This window comes from Stegostoma tigrinum, chromosome 18, assembly GCF_030684315.1.
Source record: "Stegostoma tigrinum isolate sSteTig4 chromosome 18, sSteTig4.hap1, whole genome shotgun sequence".
In the NCBI taxonomy this organism is placed as follows: domain Eukaryota; kingdom Metazoa; phylum Chordata; class Chondrichthyes; order Orectolobiformes; family Stegostomatidae; genus Stegostoma; species Stegostoma tigrinum.
The window spans coordinates 61758864-61771911 of record NC_081371.1 but is presented as its reverse complement, the minus strand read 5'-3'; positions in this window follow the sequence as shown (position 1 = coordinate 61771911).

Sequence of the window (13048 nt, the reverse complement as noted above, 5' to 3'; positions counted from 1 at the left end):
TAACTCAGACCCTTCGTAAACAGCAACATCCAGTTAAATCTCTTCTGAACCCTCCCCAGCTTAATATCCTTCCTAAAACTGGGCACCCAGAACTGGACATTATAGTCCCAAAGGGGCCTTACCAAGGTCCTGTGCAAACTCACATGACATCCCAACTCCTATACTCAAAAGGCTGAGCAATGAAGGCAAGCATGCTAAACACCCCCATCCACATGTACCTCAACTTCAAAGAATTAGTGACCTGCACTCCTGTTCTACAACACTACCCAAAAGCCTACCATTAATTGGCCTGTCCTTGTTTGTTGTACCAAAATGTAGTGCCGCATTTATCCGGATTGGACACCATCTGCCATTTTCAGCCCATTGATCTATTTGATTAATATCCTTTTGTAAACCTAGAAAACCTTCCTCACTGTCAACTATGTCACCTGCAAACTTGCTGACCATGCCTTCTGTATGCTCATCCAATCATTTATATAAATGACAAGCAAAAGAGGACCCAGAAACAATCCCTGTGGAGAACTTCAGGTGGCAGGCCTCCAGTCTGAAAAGTAACCCACCTCCAACATTGTCTGACGCTGATTCCTACTTCCTCAAAGTGAGCAGGATGTGTGATACTCCTGCTTGTATCTGTCAGCCAGGGCTCCCTGATTGGACCAGGTTAATAGCCCCAATCAGGGAGTTCACATTCACCTGGCTGACCTTGTTACAATCACAATACTTTGATTTATAAATATTCATTGACCTCAACTGGATTGTCTTATGAGCAAAAGTTAAACTGTTTGGGAATCTCCTCACTGGCATTTAAAAGAATGAAAGGTGACCTCATTGAAACATATCGGATTCTTCAGGGGTTTGGCAGGGTAAATGCTAGAGACCCTCACAGGAGAGTTTAGGACAAGAGGGCGTAGTCTCAAAATAAAAGCGCACCAATTTAAGGCTGAGGTGAGGAGGAAATTCTCTCAGTGGCTTGTGAGTGTTTGGAATTCCTTGCCACAGGCAGGTGGGGTGAGAGTGACAGCCCTTGACATCAAGGTCATTATGACCTGAGTGTGACATCAAAGAGCTGTAGGAACCCATGGGTATCAGGAACAAATGCTCTGGTTGTTGGAGTCACACCTGGCACACAGGAAGATGGGTGAGGTTGTTGGAGGTCAGTCATCTCAGTTCCAGGACATAGAATCATAGAATCCCTACTGTGTGGAAACAGGGCCTTCAGCCCAATAAGTCCACACTGACCCTCAGAGCATCCCACCCAGACGCATCCCACTAATCTAAACATCCCTGAACACTATGGGCAATTTAGCATGGCCAACTCACCTTACCTTGCACATCTTTGGACTGTGGGAGGAAACCGGAGCACCCGGAGGAAACCCATGCAGACACGGGGAGAATGTGCAAACCCCACACAGACAGTCGCCTGCGGGTGGAATCGAACCCGGGCCCCTGGCGCTGTGAGGCTGCAGTGCTAACCACTGAACCACCGTGTCATCTCTGCAGGAGTTCATCAGGGTAGTGCCCTCAGCCCAACCATCTTCAGCTGCTTCATCATTGACCTTCCCTCCCATCATAAGGTCAGAATTGGGGATGTTTGCTGATGATTGCACCATATTTAGCACCGTTCGTGGTGGCAGCACTCCAGGCAGAGAAGTCACCAGGGCCCAAATGAGATGCACCCGAGCTTGCTGAGTGAGCTAAGGGAATAAATCATGGAACCATTGGCAGAAAATTTCCAGCACTCTCTGATCACAGGTTTAGTCCTGTGGGGCTCGAAAATCCCATTGAATTGATGCTGTTATTTACAAAAGCGACAAAGGATAACCCAGGAAAAGTCAGAGCTGTCAGCTGGGCATCAATAGGGGGAAAACTGATGGTGATCACACTGTGGGATAAGGTAAATATACACCCAGAGAAAATTATGTTAATACTAGGCAGGATTTAGCTTTGTCAAGGGCAGGTCATTTCTGACAAATTTGATGGAGCTCTTTGATGAGGTGACACAGGCAGTGGACGAGGGTAATGCTGTGGATCTTGTATATTTGGACTTTCAGAAGGTATTTGACACATTTCCACACGGCAGGTTGGTTAGCAAATGAGGAATGTTTGGGATTGATGGCTCCTTGGCAGAGTGGGGTGTTAGCTGGGTGGGGGTGTCAGAGGTAAGATGATAAATAAGTCAGGGGCAGGGTGTCAGATAACCAGAGTGCCAGGCTACTGCTAGGTATAAAGGGCAGATGCTGGGCAAGGGGATATGGTGTCAGGTGGCTAGGGCTTCAAATGTGTGGGCAGTAGGGTACCAGGGATAGGGTGCAGGTTGGGTGGGATGCCAGGGTAGAAGGTGGGAAAGGAGCCAGGAAGGTGATGCAGTGTTGAGCGTAGGTGAGGGTGGGGGGAGATAACAGGCTCGGTGGGTTGGTATGACCAAGAGTGGATTTCTGTCTAATGGCAAGGAAAGGGTCTTATTGGGCCCCAGGTTGCAAAGGATGGAGGTGTATCAGGGCCATGGGGGGAGCTGCGGTAGGGGGTTCTGGTCCCAGGGGAACAGAGGCAAAAGTGGGTATGGATGTGGGGGTATGTTTGGGTGTGAGGGAATATCAGAAGGTAAGGACTTCAGCTCTGGAGCAGTCTGGGCTAGGATAAGGGTTCCAAGGGTAACAGGTCTGAGTTTGGGGGATATGAGGGTTCAGGGAGCAGATGTAGCTGGGGGAGGGTTCAGGGTGTGAGGAAGTGTTGAGGTCAGTTCAGACCCTTCATCAGAAGGGTCTAGGCCCAAAACGTCAGCTTTCCTGCTCCTCTGGCACTGCTTGGCCTGCTGTGTTCATCCACTTATTTCCATCTGTCCCTCCAAATTCCCTGGTTTAAATGGAAACTTTCAGAAGGGCCCAGGCATTGAGGCATTGCTCAGCAGATTCTTCAATTTCTCAAACAATTCCTTCAAAGTGAGCTGCAATGGGCATTCCGCAGTGTCCCACTGTGGAGCTCCCTTCTAATCTGGAATACGGGTTGGAAAATCCATCTTCAGTACTGCTGGTGGCCTGTAGGTGGTAGCAACATACAACACTCCAGAAAGCTTTAGTCTGAAAAGGGAAAATTTCTGGGACATGGGAAAAGAGCAGGTGTAAAAGGAGCTGGCATTGACTCAATGGGATCTTTCTGTGCTGTTTTAGTCTGTGTGCTTCTATTTGCTGGCCTGTGTATTTACAGTGGCTTTCACAATGACCCTACTGTTCTCCAGTTACCCAATCCTCCAACACTCAGGAACATGGGGAGTATGCCGGTCCATGAGGTTACACATTGTACTGGAGCACAATTCTGCTGCTGCTGATGGCCCACGGCACCTCATTGTTTGCCCAGTCTACAGTTACTAGATCAGTGCGAAGTCTGTCCTATTTAGCTCAGTGATAGTGCCACACAACACGATGGAGGGTATTCTCAATGTGAAGGTGGGACTTCGTCTCCACAAGGACTGTGTGATGGTCACTCTTACCAATACTCTCATGGACAGATGCAACTGCAGCTGGCAGATTGGTAACTATGAGGTCAAGTGTGTTTTTCCCTCTTGTTGGTTCCCTCACCACCTGCCGCAGACCCAGTCTAACAGCTACGTCCTCTGCTGCCTCCGTGTTAGGAATTTGGGGAATTCATTCCACGTCCTGCAGATTGGGATCATGATTGTCGATTCTGGAGTTTAGGTATTGCATTGATGGAGTCAGAGATTGGCATTTCGGTAAGGGACATGCATACCTGTAAGTGAACCATTTTCATCCATTTTCTTATCCCTCTGTGATGTTCTGATGAGATGAATAGTATCCAGCTGGCAGTCAGGGAAAATCCTTGCCCCCACTGGGACCTTCTTGCTTCTAAGGTTTCAGTGCCATACTTAAAGAGCATCACGTTTCACTCAATGCAAACTGTGGGGAAAACCTTTCTGGGGCATTGCCCAGTTGAGTGGTGCCACTGTATAGACTCTGAATGGGAAGTCACTGGTGAGGCTCACCCTGAGGGTCTGACTGCTCCCTCGTGCTCTCAGGAACGGGATGGGAACATCTACACAGGCTCAGCAAACTCTGAGGGTAGCTGTAACTATCAGACTTATACAGGCCCCAGAGTCAGAAAGCTCAGAAGTGGCCCTTCAGCCCATTCAATCCGTCACTGCCCCTGTTTGCAGAATAGATGGACTCCACAGGAGGCAGGGGTCACCACTGGAGAGAGGGTGCCACCACAGGTGGGAGGGGGCAGCAGAGAAGGGAGGAGGCACCAGAGGAGGGAGGGGGCAGCAGAGGAGGGAGGGGACACAGACTGATGGTGGGATATGAGATATTCAGGTCCTTGCCATCGCCTCTCACAAAGAGCGAGCCCAGGAGCGAGGAGGAGAGGACCGTTCCTGAGGTGATGGGGAGTTGGCTGTTTTACAGACAGATTGCTGCCTGCCACTCCGTGTGAGGGACAGTGTGTCCAAACCAAGTCACTGTCTCTCTCTCTCTCTCACTCTCATACTCTCTCTCACTCTCTCCCTCTCTCTCTCTCTCTCACTCTCACACTTTCTCTCCCTCTCTCTCACACTCTCTCTCTCACTCTCACACTCTCTCTCACTCTCTCCCTCCCTCTCTCTCTCTCTCTCTCACTCTCACACTCTCTCTCCCTTTCTCTCACACTCTCTTCCTCTCTCTCACTCACACACTCTCGCTCCCTCTCTCACACTCTTTCTCTCACTCTCTCCCTCTCTCTCTCTCTCACTCTCACACTCTCTTTCCCTCTCTCACACACACACTCTCTCTCTCCCTCTCTCTCACACTCTTTCTCTCACTCTCTCCCTCTCTCCCTCACCTTCTCTCTCCCTCTCTCTCTCACACACACACACACCCTCTCTCTCTCTCTCTCTCTCACACACTCTCACACTCTCTCTCCCTCTCTCACACACACACTCTCTCTCTCCCTCTCTCTCACACTCTTTCTCTCACTCTCTCCCTCACCCTCTCTCTCTCTCACTCTCTCTCACACTCTCTCTCTCTCACTCTCACACTCTCTCTCACTCTCTCCTTCTCACTCTCTCTCCCTTTCTCTCACACTGTCTCCCTCTCTCTCACTCTCACACTCTCTCTCCCTCTCTCACACTCTTTCTCTCACTCTCTCCCTCTCTCTCTCACTCACTCTCACACTCTCTCTCCCTCTCTCACACACACACACTCTCTCTCTCTCTCTCCCTCTCTCTCACACTCTTTCTCTCACTCTCTCCCTCACCCTCTCTCTCTCTCACACACACACACACACACTCTCTCTATCTCTCTCACTCTATCACACACTCTCTCTCTCTCTCTAGTGCAGGGACGAGCAGGCAGGGAGCAAGCACAAGATGCCAGAACCTTCCTCAAGCAACTCTGAGGGTGATGCCTCAGAGGAGGCATTAGAATCGCCCTCCCCTGCAACCTGCACTCTTCCAGAGACAGCCTTCCCAACCCCACACCGCCCCAGTGACTCTACTCCCCACCCCACACCGCACCAGTGACTCTACTCCCAACCCCACACCGCCCCAGCGACTCTCCTCCCCACCCCACACCTCCCCAGCGACTCTCCTCCCCACCCCATACCTCCCCAGCGACTCTCCTCCCCACCCCACACCTCCCCAGTGACTCTCCTCCCCACTCCACACCCTCCCCGGGACATCTCCCCCACTCTCTCAGAAACAATCCCCTTCAAACCATACTGTCCCTCACCCTCAGCCCCCCACACTCCCCTTCATCCCCCACCTTCTCCCATCTGCCCAGAGACACTGTCCCTCACCCTCCCACGCTCCCCTTCACCCCCCGCCCTCTCCCACCTGCCCAGAGACACTGTCCTTCACTCTCACCCTCCAACACTCCCCTTCAGCCCCCACCCTCTCGCACCTGCCCAGAGACACTGTCCCTCACCCTCACGCTCCCACACTCCCCTTCATCTCCCGCCCTCTCCCACCTGCCCAGAGACACTGTCCCTCACCCTCACCCTCCCACACTCCCTTTCATCCCCAGCCCTCTCCCACCTGCCTAGAGACACTGTTCCTCACCCTCATCCTCCCACACTCCCTTTCATTCCACACTCTCCCCCACCTGCCCAGAAACACTGTCCCTCACCCCCCACCTACCTGGAGAAACTCCCCCCTTCTCCCAGAAATAGTCCTCCCCCTGCATCCCCCACACTCACAAACCCGCCCCCAACCCCACCACCCCCCAAACCTCCACCTTCCCACACTCTCCCCTCACCCCACAGCTCATCATTGAATCTTTCCCCTAGACACACTGAAAGCTCACCCCCACCCCCTCCACCCACTCACGCTCAGTTGGTTCACTGTCTAGTTTGGTCTCAGGGCCACGCTCTGCCCAGCACATCACAGACACATGTTCCCAGCTGCTGGAGGAGCTGATGCTGAAACTCCGTGATATTGAGAGGCCTGTGTGAGAGCAGGGAGATGCTTAGGTCCCTACACAAGATATTATTGGTGTTTGATTATTAGCTGCCTGCTCCCATGGAACTTGGGGGATCATGATTCTTGGAAAACCAGGTCCAAAACACACAGAGGCTCCAAAATATCAGCAACAAAGAACAACCAAATAATTAATAAATAGGGAAGTATTACAGGATGGGAGAAAGGTGGCCAGCAATATAAGAAGACAGTAGGAGTTTGTGTAAATATTTAAAGAAAAATAGTCTTTTGTATATTTATTCCTGGAGTATGGGTGTCACTGGGTCAGCAATTATTAATCAGTTTTTGTTGCTCTTGAGCTGATGGTAGTGAGCTGCTTCGTCAGCATTTTGACATTACCTGCATGTTTTAATTTTGTTTCACAAAAACAAAAGATCATTTTTGAATAGAAGTGCAGTTATTTTAGATATGTATATATAAATCTTATTTATTGAGCTGGCCAAATTCTCTACTTTTCTCCAATGTACCTGCTTAACCCAGCTTAAGGTCTTGTTACTCATTGTCAAATAAATTGATGTTGACCCACATTAGCCTGTGCCATACCCAATGTTTTGCCCAAACGCACTCTTCTATGTTACATTTAGGTCGCCTACGACTCTCCTAAGCTCTCGATACAGGCCCAGCCTGCTCGCCCTTTCCTCATAAGACAATCCACTCATTCCCAATAGCTGTGATCCCTGGTGACAGGAACATTGACAGATATGAACCTCGTCCTGTTGTCAAACATGTTTGGGGTTGCCATGGGGATCCTGGGGGCAATATGGGTGCGCTGAGTTCCTGTGGGGAACCTGCTAGCACAACAAAGCAGACTTAACCATTCCACCCCCACCTCCCTGCTGTCTGACATCCTGCCCTTCCCCAGGGTAAAGGAACACTGTTACTGAAGAGAGCACCAATTACCTCATGGGTGTATCGATGACTGGCTGCCTGTGAGATACCACAGAGGACCCAGTGGAACCCTGAAATGATCCACCAACTTGGGGACTGCTGTTTCTTTTGAGGTGATCATTATCTCCCAGTTCTGGCAACCTCAGGGGCTTGACTCTCGTGGAGGACCTGTGGAGGAGATGGCCTAGTGGTATTATCGCTGGACTGTTAATCCAGAGATCCAGATCATGTTCTGGGGACCTGGGTTCAAATCCTACCATGACAGATGGTGGAATTTCATTTCAATAAATATCTGGAATTAAGAATCTAATGATGACCATGAATCCATGGTTGAATGTTGGAAAAACCCACCTGGTTCATTAATGTCCTTTAGGGAAGGAAACTGCCATCCTTACCTGGTCTGGTCTACATGTGACTCGAGACCCACAGCTATGTAGCTGACTCTCAGCTGCCCTCTTGGCAATTAGGGATGGGCAACAAATGTTGCCTCACCAGTGACGTTCTCATCCTGTGAATGCATAAGGGGGAAAAAAAAGTGCAGTGGGGAATCTCTGGCATTTCTTCTCCATTAATTGTAGGAGGAGGTTTGGGCTAATGCTTGTTATTGACCTATTTCCTGGATGGTGGAACTCCGCAGGACAGTCTCTGCAGCCAATGGCTGTTACTGATGATATTTTATCCTCCAGCACAGCGCTTGCCATCCACAGTATGACCAAAGGAGGCAGTGGCCTGTGTTAAGAGGAAAAAACATAACAAAGTTCTGTAGTATTTCATATACAAGCTGTTGGAACAGGTTAAGATCAGAGTGCCATCACTATCAATCTGGTATGGAGGAGCTTCTGGGACAACTCAAGAAAGAAGAAGTGCCCGAAATGGTGTATGAGGTGGCATCATTAAACTCTGAAGGTCTACATGGTCTGGCTACAAGCGATCAGTAGGATATATTCAACTGAACAATTGCGTTTGGCCAGTGATTCTGTGACCAGGGCACAGACAGTGTCTACAAGATGTCAGCAGCAGAGATACCAGGAGGTGGATAGAGGAGGTTCCCTGACTGATGCTGATCAGTTAGTAATGTGACCTCTGTGAGTGAAGTATAAAGTCTGTGTTTACACCAGACTCAGAGATCGTGCCTTTTCTTGTTCATTTCTATTTATTTACTCATGGGCCGTGGACTAGGCTGGCCAGGCTTAGTATTTATTGGCTGTAATAGTGGGCTTCTTTCTTGAACTGCTGCGGTCCATGTCCTGTGAGTGGACCCACAATGCCCTTAGAGAGGGAGTTCCAAGATTCTGACCCATTGACGCCGAAGGAACGGGGATATATGTCCAAGTCAGGATGGTGAGTGGTTTGGAGGGGAACTTGCAGGGGGTGGTGTTCCCATGTATCTGCTGCCCTTGTCCTTCTAGATGGAAGTGACTGTGCGTTTGGAAGGTGCTGTCTCAGGATATTTGGTGAATTTCTGCAGTGCATCTTGCAGACAGTACACAGTGTCCACTACCTACAAGATGCTAATGCAGAATGTTATTACTGTCAGGCTGGTTCAAATGGCCTTTAAGGGTCAAGTGCCAAGAATGAGCTTTTTGCTTCTGTCTTTACGAAAGAAACGAACTTTGTAGTGAATGAAACCTTTGAAGAGCTGGTGTGCATGCTGGAATGGATAGAGATAGAGGAAGCTGATGTGCTGAAAATCTTGTCAAACATTAAGATTGACAAGTCGCCAGGCCCGGACCAGATTTGTCCTCGGCTGCTTTGGGAAGCGAGAAATGCAATTGCTTCGCCACTTGCGAAGATCTTTGCATCCTCGCTCTCCACTGGAGTCGTACCTGAGGACTGGAGAGAGGCAAATGTAATTCCTCTCTTCAAGAAAGGAAATAGGGAAATCCCCGGCAATTACAGACCAGTAAGTCTCACGTCTGTCGTCTGCAAGGTGTTAGAAAGGATTCTGAGGGATAGGATTTATGACCATCTGGAAGAGCATAGCTTGATCAAATGCAGTCAACATGGCTTTGTGAGGAGCAGGTCATGCCTCACAAACCTTATCGAGTTCTTTGAGAATGTGACTAGAAAAGTTGATGAGGTACGAGCTGTGGATGTGGTGTATATGGACTTCAGTAAGGCATTTGATAAGGTTCCCCATGGTAGGCTCATTCAGAAGGTCAGGAGGAATGGGATACAGGGGAACTTAGCTGTCTGGATACAGAATTGGCTGGCCAACAGAAGACAGCGAGTGGTAGTAGAAGGAAAATATTCTGCCTGGAAGTCAGTGGTGAGTGGGGTTCCACAGGGCTCTGTCCTTGCGCCTCTACTGTTTGTAATTTTTATTAATGACTTGGATGAGGGGATTGAAGGATGGGTCAGCAAGTTTGCAGACGACACGAAGGTCGGAAGTGTCGTTGACAGTATAGAGGGCTGTTGTAGGCTGCAGCGGGACATTGACAGGATGCAGAGATGGGCTGAGAGGTGGCAGATGGTGTTCAACCAGGATAAATGCGAGGTGATGCATTTTGGAAGGTCGAATTTGAAAGCTGAGTACAGGATTAAGGATAGGATTCTTGGCAGTGTGGAGGAATAGAGGGATCTTGGTGTGCAGATACATAGATCCCTTAAAATGGCCACCCAAGTGGACAGGGTTGTTAAGAAAGCATATGATGTTTTGGCTTTCATTAGCAGGGGGATTGAGTTTCAGAGTTGTGAGATCTTGTTGCAGCTCTATAAAACTTTGGTTAGACCGCACTTGGAATACTGTGTCCAGTTCTGGGCGCCCTATTATAGGAAAGATGTGGATGCTTTGGAGAGGGTTCAGAGGAGGTTTACCAGGATGCTGCCTGGACTGGAGGGCTTATCTTATGAAGAGAGGTTGACTGAGCTCGGTCTCTTTTCATTGGAGAAAAGGAGGAGGAGAGGGGACCTAATTGAGGTATACAAGATAATGAGAGGCATAGATAGAGTTGATAGCCAGAGACTATTTCCCAGGGCAGAAATGGCTAGCACGAGGGGTCATAGTTTTAAGCTGTTTGGAGGAAAGTATAGAGGGGATGTCAGAGGCAGGTTCTTTACACAGAGAGTTGTGGGAGCATGGAATGCGTTGCCAGCAGCAGTTGTGGAAGCAAGGTCATTGGGGTCATTCAAGAGACTGCTGGACATGTATATGGTCACAGAAATTTGAGGGTGCATACATGAGGATCAATGGTCGGCACAACATTGTGGGCTGAAGGGCCTGTTCTGTGCTGTACTGTTCTATGTTCTATGTTCTATGTTCTATGTTCTATGACAGCGGAATAGCCCAGGAGCCTGAAGCTTGTCTACTCTGTCTGCTTTATACTTTCATTCTTTTCTCTGCTTTTTTGTTCCATTTGTCATCTTACCTCTTGTAACACCTTCAGTTGAAGGTGTTTTCTTCTGGCCGAGACCCAGCGATGAGGAGGTTTCCAGCCCAATATGGCCACCTCGGCCCAGAGTAGTGCCCTTGTTCCAGAGATGTGGTCTCAGTCTAATCCCAGTATGGAGGTCTCGCCTGGAGTGGGAGATTTCTCTGGAAGCAACTTCTGTGTATTTCAGCATTTGTCACTTTAATTGGTTTTCCCCAAACCGAAATTGATCTGAGATGAGCTTTATCTTAATTTAAACTTCCTGTTTTCCTTATCCATAACTTATGTCATTAATACAGGTGCCAAGGTATGGCAACTTTTAAAATGTTTCTTTTTTTTGGTGAAAAGATAGGTGACAATAAATTGCTATTCTATTCATTGCTGCTACTAAGCGTCGGTGGTGGAGGGAGTGGGATGTTTGTGGATGTGGTTCCAATCAAGCAGCTGCTTTGTCCTGGATGGCATCAAGCTTCTTGAATGTTGTTGGGGGCTGCCCCCATCCAGGGAAGTGGGGGGTATTCCATCCCACTCCTGACTTGTGCCTTGTAGATGGTGGACGGGCTTTGGGGAGTCAGGAGCTGAGTTACTCACCACAGTATTCCCAGCTTCTGACCTGGTCTTGTAGCCACTGTGTTTGTGTGGTGAGTCCAGTTGAGTTTCTGCTCAATGGTAACCCCCAGGATGTTGATGGTGGGAGATTCAGTGATGGTAACACCATTGAATGTCAAGGGGCGGTGGTTAGATTGTCTCTTATTGGTGATGGTCATAGCCTGGCATTTGTGTGGTGCGGATGTCACTTAGTGCTTGTCAGCCCAAGCCTGGATATTGTCCAGATCTTGTTGCATTTGGACACGGACTGTTTCAGTATCTGAGGAGTCACGAATGGTGCTGAACATTATACAATCATTGGCGAACATCCCCACTTCTGGCCTTATGATGGAGGGAAGGTCATTGATGAAACAGCTGAAGGTGGTTGGGTCAAGGACACTACCCTGAGGAACTCCTGCAGAGATGTCCTGGAGCTGAGATGACTGACCCTCCAACAACCACGACCATCATCCCATGTGTCAGTCATGACTCCAACTAGTGGAGACTTTGTCCCCTGAGATTCCCGTTTTGCTCGGGCTCCTTGATCTCACACTGAGTCAAATACAACGTTGACATCAAGGCCTGTCACTCTCACCTCCCCTCTGGAATTCAGCTCTTTTGTCCATGTTTGAACCGAGGCTGTGATGAGGTCAGGAGCTGAGTGGCCCTGGCAGAACCCAAACTGGGCGTCACTGAGCAGGTTATTGTTGAGCAGGTGCTGCTTGATACGGACACCTTCCATCACTTTACTGATGATCGAGAGGAGACTGATGGGGTGGTAATTGGCCGGGTTGGATTTGTCCTGCTTTTTATGTACAGAACGTACCTGGGAAATTTTCCACATTTTCGGGTAGATAGCAGTGTTGTAGCTGTACTGGAACAGCTTGTCTAGGGGAGCAGCAAGTTCTGGAGCACAAGTCCTCAGCACTATTGCTGGGATGTTGTCAGGGCCTGTAGCTTTTGCAGTACAGGGTAGCACGGTGGTTCAGTGGTTAGCGCTGCTGCCTCACAGTGCCAGGGACCCAGGTTCAACTCCACCCTTGGGTCACTGTCTGTGTGAAGTTTGCACATTCTCCCCGTGTCTGTGTGGGTTTCCTCCAGGTGCTTCAGTTTCTTCCCACAGTCCGATGAAGTGCAGGCAAAGTGGATTGGCAATGCTAAATGACCCGCAGTTTCCTTGGATGTCTAGCTCAGGTTGGTTACGGGGGATCAGTCTGGGTGGGATGCTTTTAGAATTAATGTGGACTTGGTCAGCTGAAGGGCCTTTTTTCGTGCTGATATGATTCAATGATCTATCCACTGTCTACAACTGTTTCTTGAGATCACGTGTAGTGAATTGAATTGGCTGAAGACTGGTATCTGTGATGCTGGAGACCACTGGAGGAGGATGAGATGGATCATCCACTCGGCGCTTCTGGCTGAAGATCTTTTGCACTGATGTGCTGAGCTCTTCCATCATTGAGGATGGGGATATATGTGGAGCCTCCTCCTCCAATGAGTCGTTTAATTGTCCACCACCATTCACCACTGGACGTGGCAGGACTGCAGAGCTTAGATCTGATCTGTTGGTTGTGGGATCGCTTAGCTCTGTCACTTGCTGCTCTCGCTGTTTGGCGTGCAAGTAGTCCTGTTTGGTGGCTTCACCAGGTTGGTACCTCATCTTCAGCTATGCCTGGTGCTGTCCCTGGCATGTCCCCCTGCACTCTCCGTTGAACCAGGGTTGATCCCCTGCCTTGATGGT